Genomic DNA, 15,311 nt, shown 5'->3' with positions numbered 1-15,311 from the left:
CTTTTCATATTCGATAGCCGAAGCTTTAACTAGTATTCTGATAAAAAAAAAATTAAAAAAAAAAAGCCTTTATCTAGCGTGATTTTGCTTTTGGGTTTTTACGAAAATCATCATTCGGTGGATAAAAAAGGTCCAGACCAGAGTACAGGAAACTGCAAAGAGAAACATGTTCCAGAAAATTTGATTAAATTTCATGATGTATACGAGCCAGCTGGCTTTGATTGCAATGTGATGTGTTTTAATTTATTCAGACAGGCCCTGTAGATGAGCCAGCTGCCTTTGATTACAATGTGATGTGTTTTCTTATATTATCTTCAGCGAATCTTATCTCATTGCATGTCCATCACACAATTTAATTTGTTTATCTTTATTGGGGATGAGAATCTTCCAGCTTAGATATGAAAATTGGATAACGATTTGATGACGACAAAAATCTAATTTTCTATTATACGAAGGCATGTGTGCAAATTATTACGTGAAGAAGTGAGATCAGTAACTAACCATGCAATAACATATGTTCCAATCTCAGCTTTGGTTGCCTGGTTAGCTACAGATTTCATGATTGGATTAGCTATGTGCCATGTCAGCATGATTGTTAGGTTGTTTGTTAGAGTATTTTTAGTTTCCAGGTAATGAAACACGACCTCTCATTTCTAATTTCTCTTTCTTTCTCTTTTCCATTGTTTTTGTCTCTGAAACTTCTATAGATTCATGACTGTTATGATATATGGTGAGTTTTCTGTAGCGGGTTATTTTCCCTAAAGGTTGGAAGAATTCAACTAACAATTTATCTTGTAAATTTCTCAACCAAACATTGAAAAAGTGATACATTTTGATAGGTTGACTAGTGTTCTCTGTTAAGTTTGATATTTCTGTATATTCATACTGCTGCAATGGCAGCATTGCTTTATACATTGGATACGTACACGCATGCATTAAACTAAATATAAATGAAGGTGGAGTCCTCGCTGCCCATAGTGCAGAAACTGCCCATAAAGCACAAACACAGATGCACAGCCCACGTGGGCAGTTTAGCTGTCAAGGCATGTGTTGAAACCATGTGCAATATTCTTCTGACAGGTTTGCTCTTTAACATTCCCCCTCAAGTTGGAATGGATGTTGATTATTCCTAACTTGTGGAGCAAAGTCGTAAACTGATGTAAGTGAAGGAATTATTTTGAAAAACATGTTCATTTGAGCAACATCATATAGCATGCAATTAACAATTAAAGGCGGAATCATGCTTACATGCACTCAAATACAAAACATTTACCCATGAAATTCAAAGCCTAGTAGATTGGTGAACCAATAATTAACTCAAAAATAAGTGAGTTGAAATTAATACCTTTGTAGATTCCTCTTTGCATAAGCAAAGGCTAATCACCCAAAGAGATAGGGCCTTCATTCCTTGCTTCTTAGATCCATGGATTTGGATGGAAGAATAGGTTCTCAAAGTTCACAAAATTGAGAACCTCTAAGTCTCTACACCAAGGAGAGATTGGATGATGAATGAGTGACCTTGGAGGATTAGATGACTAGCTAATCACCTCCAAGGTGTTGGCCTCTTTAGAGAGAAAATGGAGAGACAATTCTCACCCATTTTCCCAAAAAATAAACCCTTATTTCACTTAATGAATATTTGGCTATAAAGTCATTTATATAGTCACTTCTTTAAGTGACCTAAATAACCAAAACCCTAATTCATTCCTTATGGCCGGCCATTTAGGGATTTTTGGGCTTTTGGGCTTTAATGAATCTTTATTCATTAAATTGTCATACAACTTAAGTTAATGGGCTTGACGTTCGAAGCCCATTGGGCCTTAAGGTCCAAAACTATCCCGTGGTCTTTAACGAACTTATTCGTTTGATTAATTAACATATTAATTAATCCTTGCCATAAATAATTAAACCATTCAATTAATCTTACTCATTTCATTTATTTCGTCCATCTCTACCTTACACGGTGTACGATCCATTAGGTTCCTTTTAGCGAGGTAGTGGGCGATTAAAACCATTTTACATCGATTGTGAATTGAAACTATTTTCAATTCTCCCTTTAGTGATTACACACGTTTAGGGCTTCCACAAACCATGAGTGACACCTAGCCGTATGTCATGGTTACCCAAGCTAATCAGAAGAGGTGGAGAACCTATTCAGTCTGGGATTACAAATGCAATACGGTCCTTCTCTAATCTAATACTCTTGACCACATTGTTTGGTTTGATAGTTTATTTTCTCATGTCTACTATCCAATGTGTGTCTTGTGCTTATATGATTACCTTGAATGTGATTAGGAACGCATTCCCAAATCTCATTCATACTCTGGCCAGAGATTCAAATCATATCAGAGAGTATTCTCCTTCAAACGGTTTGAAGGTTAGAGATCCCTTGTTGCGCATTCACTTGTCTCCATAGCTAAGCGGCTTGACCCCAACGATGCCGTGGACACCCTCCTGGTGGGATGACTTTGACATAATCAAAGATCAAGGTCTTAACCACAAGACAACTATGATGCCTCAGGTCAAAGGACTACTTTGCATTATCCCAACCATGAGTTCTCATGTGACATGGAATATGAGAACTCTTCGTTGATCGCGTTCAGTGAACTCATTCTCTATTGAGCACCTACCGTACTTGTCTTGATGTCACACACACCAATGACTAGAGACTAATCACTCTCCCTGAGAGAAGACATAGTAGGTACCGATCTTTACGGACTGTCAATGCCCAATTGGCAATCCTATGATCAGGAACGTTTAGGATGTGTCTACGAAAGAATGGTCTCATTAATCTAACTTCATTAGATTACATTCTCCCAATCACATATTCCTTGGACTTTATCGTTTAAGCATATAACATTTATATGAGACGGCTCAAACAATAATGTATGCCCTTTATATGTAAAACTAGATTAGTTTAACATGTGAAATGTCCGTAAAGTATCATCACATGATTGGCTTTAGGGCACATTTCCAACAATCTCCCACTTGCACTAGAGCCAATCAGCTTGATCATCAATGATGATATCTCTTCTGTAGTCATTTCATAAATGGCTGAATAGTAGGCCTAGACAGTGGATATCTATATGTGTTATCCACAGAAGCAACCTTGAGAATAACGACGTCACCATTATACATGATTCTCAATCATGTGGTTCAGTCTCTCATTTGTGTTCGGATCTTGATGAGACCTTGATTCCCAGGCTTGAGCTATCGCCCCATTAGTGTCATACACTTTCTGGTTGGAACCGAATAGAGAGTTCATAAATGAACTTTCCCATCCAAACAACATTGTTGTAAACTTCTATATGGCAATATATCTTGCATTCATAATGGAACACACTAAAGTCATTACTTTAATGTTTCCATCCAAATATCTCTTTAGTCATAATAAAGAGATATTCGTTTATCTCTTCATTCATAATGAAGAAACATCCAATGATGGATTAGATTCATAATCTAATACATTTACGCTTCCATTACGTTACTTTGATTCTTCCTCATTCTTTGAGGAATTTATCCTTTAGTATTTCTCAAATACTTAAGGACTAACTTGACAGTTGCCATGGTTCTGATCCTGGGCTTGCACTGATATCGTCTTGTAGCGTTCTAGGTACAACTCATATCAATGTTTTTCATACAATATGAAATACATAAATCACCTTTCTGCGTATGCATAAAGGATTCTATTTACGCATTATTTCTTTGGGAGTCAAAGGGGTACATTCCCTTTGAGAAGGGCAACTTGCTAGTCTTACTAGAATCGTCCTTCTTATTGAAGTTTATCATCATATGAGAAACTTCCTAGCATCCATTGTCTATTATTAGGCATTGATATAATCCAATTATATCATGAAATATATCATTATAGATTTCCATCCCATGTATATAGACTATATCTCCCATATACATTCTATCTTCATATAATGTATTAAAGTCATGACTTTAACGAAGAAGTATTCTTTTCATTTCCAAAATTAATATATCATATATATTTAAATTTTTAGGAACATGATTAACTCCCACTAATCTTTTGTAAAACTAGTAAACAAAAGATTCATTTACATCTATATGAGAAATCAAACGATTTGATCCTTTTTCTCATAAAATGCAAATAGCTCCCACTAACTTGCTAAGATCCATGATGGATGGATCTCTACAACTTTCATGTCTTGTGATTCATAGTTTTAGACATATATTATCAAGACTATCTTAATAATGGTTTCGGAAACCCATATTATGTCAAAACATTGAATCACCATTTAGTTGTAGCTAACAATCTTCGAATTAATTGAAACTAAGACTACGTCAAAAATGGTTCCTTTAAAGTCAACCATTCTATTTGATTGTAGTCACCTTAAGCTACCAATTAGCTATTAAAGGTTTCATTATTTCGAGTCATATGGTACTTTACCATTTCCTTGAGTATATATCGTATATGCACTCAATGTAGTCATAAGGATTTTCATTCTTATTTCTTTCGAATTAAGAGGTGCAACTCTATGACATAGTCATAAAGTTCAAAACCATTCAACTGAGACGGTTTATAAATCCTTATCGACTACCTTGGAGCTTGTGGTATAGGAACTAGGTTGTTATATTTGTTGATTACTTTCTTGTCTCTCAAAGAACCCATTCTTTGAGTTCTATCTCTCGTTCATTTGCTTTTAGGCAAATCACATTGTAGAATTACAATGAACTACCCAACAAAACAACATTTGTTAGTTGGTTTATAGAAGCGATATCCAAAAGTTATTTTAAGGATATCCTACAAGATTATTATCAAACAAATATTGCTTGTTAGCACACAACCCCAAATCTTTAACATGCTTAAGATTTGTCTTTCTTTCCAACTACATCTTATGGAGTCATGAAAATATTGGAAGATCTTCTTATTGACAATCATATTGTTTTAGAAGTATATATCCTATATATGGGTAATAGATAACATCTAACGAACTAAATCTTATTCAAGTTCGTTCTTCTCCTAATGGAGAAATACATTATCTTATGATGCTATTTTCCTTGATATCTTTCAAGGAAACTTATCTAAAGTGTTACCTTTCCTTGGATCAAATCTAAGGAGGTAAATACTTTAGATGTCTTACTCATCAACTTACATTACTTGAATTCTTTGAAACATTTTGCAAAGTATTCGGACTTGTGTTTATTCAAAATAAACTATAGTCCAACCGAGAGTGATCTTCGGTGAATGTTATCCAACATGAGTAGTATTATGTTTGTGGACAAGTGCCACTAACATCTAAGTGAATTACCCTCAACAACTTTGTGATTCTTTCTTCTTTCCAAAAGAATAAAGATTCGAACATTTCGCCTCCATACAATTTTAACAAGAAGGTATTGGATCCGGACCTAACGATCCAAAGCGTCCATCTATGACCAACTCGTAATTTATGTTTTAGAGGTATCACAACTTTAGTTGAGATTAGTCACTACCTTGCAACCTTTTGGGTTTTAAGCATCATTATTTTCTAAACAGTTAACACTACCATATTATCTCTACTATAGAGACAATTAATTAGATTACCATAATCTAATCATTGATTAATAAAGAACATTGTTTTGTCAAACAAAACATTTATCCATTTCACATAGTGACGGAATTTAGTTCCTTAAAATTGGAATATAAAGACAATCTATGTTTTTCCAATTTCTTTGGTAGTTCATATGAGGAAGTAAGTACCATCTGCTTTCGCAGAGATCTACATTTGATTCACGTTTCCGAATGTGAAGCACTTTCTCTTCTCTCATTAATCTTCTACTTCTTATTAGCCACACTTTTACAACGATTGTAAAACATAGTCACTAATACGGAATCACGCATTCAAGTAGAAGAACCAACTGTTTTGAACTTTTCAAGAACAATTTACAACACCTTCGAAAAGTGTGTTCTTGACACTTGCAAGACATTTCTTGCAAATACCCCTTCCAATGTCCATCCTTTCATAAAGAAAGTTTGTTCCCTTGGAGTTATTTATCTTCTTTATTTGACTTTCACCTTTGACTACATTAGTCATTGTCCCTAAACTCCCACTATCTCTCTTGAAACCTTTTTCAATTGTGTTATACACATCAAACAATTTTGGAGAGCATGTGGTTTTTGTTCACTACATAGTTTACAATAAACTTAGTGAACAATTAGGATAGGGAAACAAAGGTGAAGTCCTTGCCTAGTTTCCGTCTCGTTAAGTGGTTTATCACTTCAACACTTAATGATTCAAAATCATCATAAGTCCATGTTAATGGACTATTTTTGTCAACCAACCATTATGTTCTAAACATAATTACAAACTTTAAAGAGTTGTACAAGGCAACTCTTATTTCTTCACACAACAAATTGTAAATGAAGAATCAAGGCACATTTAAGTGTTCATGCCTTTGTGCTTTCTTCTCAAGTTCTTTGTTCATTTAACAAAGAAACAAGCACTAAGTGTTTGCATTGACTAAGAGTTGTTCAAAGCAACTCCTATTTCTTCATACAACAAATTGTAATTGAAGAATTATGACATTAAAAATGTTGTCCTCTTTATGATAGACCTTTTCTAACATATTCTTCTAATGATACATTATCAATAGTAAGATTGTGAGGATGAGACTACTTTGGTACTTTTACAAGCCATTAAAGACAATCTATGGTTTTGTAGTACCAAGTCCTTAAACTAAACGTTCGGTTTTGTCAAGTGTTGGATAGCGTTTGCAAATATATTGGTAATCAAATACATAACGAATATAAATTGATTGATTTTAAGCCATTTGATTTGGGTCTTTAAATCAAATAGCACCACCCACTATTTTTGGCAAATTCCATATCCCTCATAGGAATTCGAGAGTTTTGGATGAAACTCCTAGTAGGTTATGGGAGGCTCACTATTACCAAGCCCACCTCACGATGATACGATGTATGGCTAGCAACAATAATAATGAGAGAGTACACTTACTCATTTGCAACTAATGCAAGTACCCATCTTATTTGGCCTCTAGAGAATGTCACCTCACAATGATATGATGTTGGCTCCATTTCACTTAGTTAAGTTCTTCCCACCATGCTTAGTGTGTGAAGGGGTTCAAGAATAGCCTCACGATGATACGATGTATAGCTATCCTCGTTGCCTACACTCACCTCATCATATGTATATGGATTCCTCCTGAGTATAAGCATGCACTTTGTACTCCCCCATGATAGGGTGAAGCCGGTGTACAAGTCATAAACGATTGGATCCCACCACGGTGGAAGGCCACGAAGAGATATTCTAAACATCTCTCGCTTATCAACTTAATATTGGTTTGATTGAGGGTTTTAGGTCTCATCACATATAAACATACATTTTAATCTCTATTAAAACTATTTTGGTCCTATTACAACTATTGGTCCATCCCTTTGTTTTAGTTGTACATAATACTCCCACTATGCTTTTAAAACGATTTTTAAAGCAAGAGTATATGATACTACTAACATAAACTTTGCATTCATTTGATGGACTACATAGTTGCCTTAGGGCCTAAGGATGATTATGAACCTTTGTTTAGATTCAACACGAGCCTTGTGTTGAACCTCGGTCTAGGAATGAAGATTGATTTTAGTTACGCGTTTAATCACATTAAGGCGTGTTGTCTTATGGGCGTTGGACCCAACTACTTCATTTTCATGCATATCGTATAAAGCAAGAAAGAAGTACTTCAAAGTAAAGGTGAGCTTATGCTCATTACAACATTTGCATATAACAAATTACTTTAAAGTAAAGAAGAGCTTAAGCCCTTTTACAACATTTGATCAAATCAAATTACAACCAAAATCTAATCTACACATTCCCATGGTTCAAACAAATTTGAAACGCCTTTCACATAGCTCAATTATATTAGGCTTAGGTTCACAATCACCCTTTAATTAATTAACACTTTAACTAATTAATGAATGCAACATTTTCATTTGGTTTTTGTATCTATAAAATTGATTTAAATGGAGCTAAACAAAATGAAAATCCAATTCTCATTTAAAGAGACAAAACAATTTTGTTCTCATCCTATTTGGGCCATCTTGCAATTAACCTCAACTTTTGGGCCATATTGCAAATACAAAAACCTTTTGGGGTCACTTTGTATAATACACAAAAGTCACAACTTCATGTAAATACAACTAGAACCCAAACTTTTAATAATGCAAAAACATCATTAAAGGATCAAAACAATTTGTCCTTTAGCGTTTTTGGACCTAAACGTAAAAACGTAAACTTTTGGGCCAAAGTGCAAATACACAAAAGTATCAAAACTTTATGTAATTGCATAAAAGCCCCAAAAGTACTCCCTTTGAGGGAGTGGCCGGTTTTAGGGAAGATAAGGTGGGAGTGTGTGTTGATTTGTGAGTTTTGTCAAAAACAATCATGCAAGTGTATGTAAGATAAGTTTTTGAAATAATTCAATCACAATTATTTCAATCATCATTTATACAAATATCTAACACTTTAAATACATAATAAATCATTTAAAAACATATCACATATACTTTATGAAATAATTCAAAACTTTGAATCAATACACCAAACATTTTTGTTCTTGGCAAGAACATCAAGAACAATGAAGAACATCCATGAAAAACCCAAATTTTTCCATGAACTTTTTCCACCCAAAAACATTCCAAAACCATTCTTACTTAAGGGAAATAACATCTAACCAAACTAGGGTACTTAGGGGTTCCAAAGAACACATTAAAACACTTTTAACAAGTCAAACAAGAACCCAAAAATTCACCCTTTGATTTTGGCCGAATTTTCCCAAAAGCATGGCACCAAATTTTAGCTCCAATATTCATGCTCATATGAACAACATCTACAACATTTGAGATAGCAAATTTTCCAACAAAATTTACTTTCAAAGAAGCAAGAATAAAGCTTGTAACAATTACAACTTTTAGATCACAAACTTATGAACTACAAAACACAAAAGGATTCACCAACTACTAGACCTAGGCTCTGATACCACTTGAAGGAATTATTTTGAAAAACATGTTCATTTGAGCAACATCATATAGCATGCAATTAACAATTAAAGGCGGAATCATGCTTACATGCACTCAAATACAAAACATTTACCCATGAAATTCAAAGCCTAGTAGATTGGTGAACCAATAATCAACTAAAAAATAAGTGAGTTGAAATTAATACCTTTGTAGATTCCTCTTTGCATAAGCAAAGGCTAATCACCCAAAGAGATAGGGCCTTCATTCCTTGCTTCTTAGATCCATGGATTTGGATGGAAGAATAGGTTCTCCAAGTTCACAAAATTGAGAACCTCTAAGTCTCTACACCAAGGAGAGATTGGATGATGAATGAGTGACCTTGGAGGATTAGATGACTAGCTAATCACCTCCAAGGTGTTGGCCTCTTTAGAGAGAAAATGGAGAGACAATTCTCACCCATTTTCCCAAAAAATAAACCCTTATTTCACTTAATGAATATTTGGCTATAAAGTCATTTATATAGTCACTTCTTTAAGTGACCTAAATAACCAAAACCCTAATTCATTCCTTATGGCCGGCCATTTAGGGATTTTTGGGCTTTTGGGCTTTAATGAATCTTTATTCATTAAATTGTCATACAACTTAAGTTAATGGGCTTGACGTTCGAAGCCCATTGGGCCTTAAGGTCCAAAACTATCCCGTGGTCTTTAACGAACTTATTCGTTTGATTAATTAACATATTAATTAATCCTTGCCATAAATAATTAAACCATTCAATTAATCTTACTCATTTCATTTATTTCGTCCATCTCTACCTTACACGGTGTACGATCCATTAGGTTCCTTTTAGCGAGGTAGTGGGCGATTAAAACCATTTTACATCGATTGTGAATTGAAACTATTTTCAATTCTCCCTTTAGTGATTACACACGTTTAGGGCTTCCACAAACCATGAGTGACACCTAGCCGTATGTCATGGTTACCCAAGCTAATCAGAAGAGGTGGAGAACCTATTCAGTCTGGGATTACAAATGCAATACGGTCCTTCTCTAATCTAATACTCTTGACCACATTGTTTGGTTTGATAGTTTATTTTCTCATGTCTACTATCCAATGTGTGTCTTGTGCTTATATGATTACCTTGAATGTGATTAGGAACGCATTCCCAAATCTCATTCATACTCTGGCCAGAGATTCAAATCATATCAGAGAGTATTCTCCTTCAAACGGTTTGAAGGTTAGAGATCCCTTGTTGCGCATTCACTTGTCTCCATAGCTAAGCGGCTTGACCCCAACGATGCCGTGGACACCCTCCTGGTGGGATGACTTTGACATAATCAAAGATCAAGGTCTTAACCACAAGACAACTATGATGCCTCAGGTCAAAGGACTACTTTGCATTATCCTAACCATGAGTTCTCATGTGACATGGAATATGAGAACTCTTCGTTGATCGCGTTCAGTGAACTCATTCTCTATTGAGCACCTACCGTACTTGTCTTGATGTCACACACACCAATGACTAGAGACTAATCACTCTCCCTGAGAGAAGACATAGTAGGTACCGATCTTTACGGACTGTCAATGCCCAATTGGCAATCCTATGATCAGGAACGTTTAGGATGTGTCTACGAAAGAATGGTCTCATTAATCTAACTTCATTAGATTACATTCTCCCAATCACATATTCCTTGGACTTTATCGTTTAAGCATATAACATTTATATGAGACGGCTCAAACAATAATGTATGCCCTTTATATGTAAAACTAGATTAGTTTAACATGTGAAATGTCCGTAAAGTATCATCACATGATTGGCTTTAGGGCACATTTCCAACAGTAAGCTCAGTGGCTTTGTGAAGATGTCAGCTGGTTGCTTCATGGTTGAAATATGAGACGTCCTGATCATACCACTTTGAATCCTTTCTCGTACAAGGTGGCAGTCAATTTCTATGTGTTTGGTTCTTTCGTGAAAGACCGGATTCAAAGCGATGTGAAGTGCTGCTTGATTATCGCAATACAACTTGACTGGATGTTTATGTTTGATGCCCAAGTCTTGTAAAACATATTTCAGCCAAGTGACTTCACAACAAGATGCTGCCATTGAGCGATACTCCGCCTCCGCACTAGAACGTGACACAGTGTTTTGTTTCTTGCTTTTCCAGGAGATTAAGGATTCTCCAAGGAATACACAATATCCGGTGGTAGAACGTCGTGTGTCACGACATCTGGCCCAATCTGCATCACAAAAGGCATTCAGTTGGATTGGACTTCTTGCAGAGAGAAAAATACCTTGCCCTGGTGTATGCTTAATGTATCGTAAGACTCGGTGGGCTGCCTCCAAGTGTGGAGTTCGAGGCTTCTCCATAAATTGACTAAGAATGTGGACAGCATAGACCAAATCAGGGCGCGTGATTGTCAGGTAGATTAGTCTCCCAATAAGCCGTCGATAAGAAGAAGGATCAGTGATGCATTGTCCTTCGTCCTTTCTGAGTGATAAGTTTTGCTCCATAGGAGAGGTGGCTACTTTTGCACCAAGGTAACCTGCATCCTCAAGTATTTCAAGGGCATATTTTCGCTGTGAGAGAGTGATCCCCTTACTAGAGCGAGCAATTTCGATGCCCAAAAAATATTTTAGTTGGCCAAGGTCTTTCAACTTGAATTGCTTCGTAAGGAAAGACTTGATATCCTCAATTGCTTGTATGTTATTTCCTGCCAGGATAATATCGTCAACATATACAAGGAGAGCAGTGAATTTACCATCATGGTTTCGGACGAACAATGAATAGTCTGCCTTGGATTGTTGATAACCAGCTTTGCTAAGAGCACAAGAGAGTTTGATAAACCATTGACGAGAGGCTTGCTTAAGCCCATACAAAGATTTATGAAGTTTACAAACTCGTGTTTCCCCCTTTCGTCTGAAACCAGGGGGCAAGGACATGTAGACATCTTCTTCAAGGTCACCATGAAGGAAGGCATTGTGAACATCAAGTTGGTGAAGGTGCCATTGTTGGACTGAGGCAACGTCAAGAAGTAGGCGGACTGTAGTCAGTTTTGCAACCGGAGCAAAAGTCTCACGATAGTCTAAGCCTTCAATTTGGCTATAACCTTTGGCAACCAAGCGTGCTTTATACCGCTCAACTGATCCATCGGAACGAAATTTGATTTTGTAGACCCACTTACATCCAACCGGCTGCTTTCCAGGGGGTAATGGTTGAAGAGACCATGTCCTATTTGCAGCAAGGGTTGCCAGTTCTTCTTCCATGGCTAAACGCCATTGGGGGTCGCGTACGGCCTGTGAGAATGAACTGGGTTCTATGGCAGCTGAAATGGAAGTGGTGAAAGCACGATGGCGAGCAGATAAGCGATCATATGTGAGTACATCAGACAAAGGATAAGAAGTACCTACCACTGTGGTCAATGCCGAGTGAGATGAAGGGACGGACCGAGAAGGAAGGTTAATGCCAATGTGATATTGTTGAAGATAACCAGGTGCATGAGTGAGGCGTTTAAGACGAGGTGGTGAAGGGGATTGGTCGACTGAAGAGGATGGATCGACTGAAGTGGATAGGTCTACTGAATCTTGTTCTAGTGGAAGGGACGGATGAATGATGGTGTCATCACAGTCAATATCTTGAGTATATGGAAACACAACAGGTGAGACGGCAACGGAAGAAGAAAAAGGGAACACATTTTCATGAAAAATAACATCACGGGAAATAAAAATTTTACCCGTTTGAAGGTTGTAAACTCGATATCCTTTGGTGCCGTATGGATAGCCAAGAAAAATACAACGTGTGGCTCTTGCATCAAATTTGGTTGGTCTATGGTGGTGTGTGGAAGAGAAACATAAACAACCAAACACTCGCAAATGTGCATATGTTGGCTGTTTGTGATGAAGGATTTCATAGGGTGATTTTCCGTGAAGAAAAGGAGTGGGAGTCCTATTAATGAGATAAGTGGCAGTTAGGATTGCATTACCCCAAAATTTCTTGGGAAGATGAGATTGAAAAAGCAAGGCTCTAGCAACGTTAAGTAAGTGGCGGTGTTTACGCTCTGCTACCCCGTTTTGTTGGGGAGTAGAGACACAACTTGTTTGATGTAGAATGCCTTTAGATGAAAAAAAATGGGTCATAAAAAATTCTGGACCATTATCACTACGAAGAACCTTAACTCGTGTGGAAAATTGTGTTTCAACAAGGTGGATGAATGTGATGAGATATGATCGTGCATCTGATTTGTGAGTCATTAAATAAACCCATGTGCATCGTGTGAAATCATCTACAATGGTCAAGAAATATTGTGCCCCTGTGATAGTGGGAACATGGTAACCTCCCCAAATGTCAACATGAATTAATTCAAAAGGAGCTTTTGTTTTAATAGAACTCAAAGGAAAATGAGCACGTGTTTGTTTGGCTAAGGGGCAGATCAAACAATCATCAATGCTACAAAAATTCAAATTTTTAATGCAAGGGGAGATAGCCCGTAAGGTTTTGTTGGAAAGATGGCCAAGGCGTTGATGCCAAAGCTGAGAAGCAGAAAGAGTAACAACTGACACTGAATTGCACCTGGTTTTCGTCACATTATCAAGGTAGTAGAGGCCTCCTTGTTCAGTTCCCGTCCCAATCATCTTCCCCGATCGTTGGCCCTGAAGTAGACACTTTTTATCAGTGAAGATGACAAAGCAAGATGAGGTATTAGTGATTTTGCTGACAGAAATTAAATTCAGTTTAAATGATGGAACACAAAGCACGTTGTAAAGGACGAGATCGTTCGAGAGACGAACTGTGCCAATATGTGAGATATCGGCAAGTGCATGATTGGGTAGGTGCACTTGTCGATTGTATACCGGAACGCTTGTGGTCATCAAACTTGGTGAGCAAACCATGTGGTCTGTGGCGCCAGTATCGAAAATCCAGTTCCTTCCCTTATTGAGAGGAGAAGCACAAAGAACTCTACCTGATAAATCATTCATAGTAGAGGTGGTACCGACATGGTTAGATGTGGATTTAGACTAGCTCTTATCAAGTAGTGCAAGCAGGTTGTGGTATTGCTCGGGAGTGAGGCTGTAGGATGAAGGAGATGTTGCTGGAGGCGTTGGTTTGATGTCAACGTGATTAGCCTTGGAGTTGAACCCCTGCGAGTTGGAACCCCTGCGATCTTGATAATCTCCCTTATCGCTGTTGTCCTTTGCCTTTTTCAATTTGCGGCATTGGTCTATGGTGTGACCTCTCCAATTACAGTAGTCGCACTTGAGGTGTGCACGACAGGTTTCTGAAGTATGTCCGGTTGCATCACAACGGCCACATTTTAAATGGGAATTTCTAGGAGAAAAATTCCTACCAGAGTTTCGCATGTTGTCCCGCACGGCGAAAGCTGCGGCATCAGTGATTGAAGACCTTCCAGGAGCATGTATTGAGACTGCTCTCTGTTTCTCATCTTGAATAATGAGTGAGAAAGCTTTGTTGACAGCAGGGAGAGGATCCATAAGTAAGAGTTGCCCACGAACTGCAGCGTAGGATTCATTGAGACCCATGAGAAACTTCATGGTTTTCTGACTTTGCTGAAACTGCATCAATTCTTTCGCAGCTCCACATGCACAGGTTGGGAGAGCGCACAAGGCATCACGTTCATCCCAAAAACTTTTCAGTTTGGTATAATATGCACCAATGTTCAAATTTCCTTGAACACTTCCATGTATCTCTTGTTCGATATGGAAGAGATGGACACTGTTTGTGTGAGAGAAGCGTTCCTTCAACTCATTCCAAATATCAGCTGCAACATTGTTGTAGATGACACTTGCACCAATATCTTTTGAGACAGAGTTGAGCAGCCAAGATTTCACGAGGTTGTTGCAACGAGTCCACTGTTGGTATTCAATTGTGGACGTCAACTCAGGCCTTTGAATGGTTCCATTGATGAATCCTTCCTTGTTCTTGGCATTGAGGGCCATGGTCATGGCTCGGCTCCAAGTGGAGTAATTTTCGTCATTCAATGGTTGTGTGACGAGAATCGCTCCAGGCTGATCGGAGTGATGAAGATAAAGAGGATCGCTGGGATCTTCGTATTTGGTGTGTTTGCTGGAAGAGTCAGTTGCCATGTTCACAGACAGTGTGCAGTGGCTGTGCTTTGCGGCTGTGCTTAATGGCTGTGACAGGTAGAGCAGCGACGATGGCTGTGTAGCGGTTTTGCGACGGCAAGGCAGCGAGTGTGCAGCTTGCAGTGCACTGGTTGCTGCAGTAGCAGATGTCGCTGTTCACAGTATAGCAGCGAAAGAGTGAAGGCAGAGCAGAGCAAAGGATTACCTGCGCTCTGATACCATGTTAAGTTTGATATT

The 15,311-nt window shown here is 37.6% G+C and overlaps 1 long non-coding RNA gene across 2 annotated transcripts; it reads right to left on the bottom strand.

Annotated features, from left to right (window-relative positions):
- Positions 1-850: 850 nt before the first annotated feature.
- LOC126600750 (uncharacterized) lies at positions 851-9,343 on the bottom strand. 2 transcript variants are annotated; one of them, XR_007615569.1, is made up of 2 exons: positions 9,180-9,343; positions 851-1,133 (listed from the first exon to the last, which is right to left on the bottom strand). It is a non-coding gene; the product is annotated as an uncharacterized LOC126600750 (long non-coding RNA). The 2 variants fall into 2 exon arrangements; XR_007615570.1 differs by having other exon boundaries at positions 851-1,129.
- Between the last annotated feature and the right edge of the window lie 5,968 nt (positions 9,344-15,311).

The sequence above is a fragment of the Malus sylvestris genome, chromosome 14 (assembly GCF_916048215.2).
Source record: "Malus sylvestris chromosome 14, drMalSylv7.2, whole genome shotgun sequence".
Lineage (NCBI taxonomy): Eukaryota > Viridiplantae > Streptophyta > Magnoliopsida > Rosales > Rosaceae > Malus > Malus sylvestris.
The sequence above is the reverse complement of the archived record's forward strand: the minus strand, read 5'-3'. Positions and strand labels throughout refer to the sequence as shown.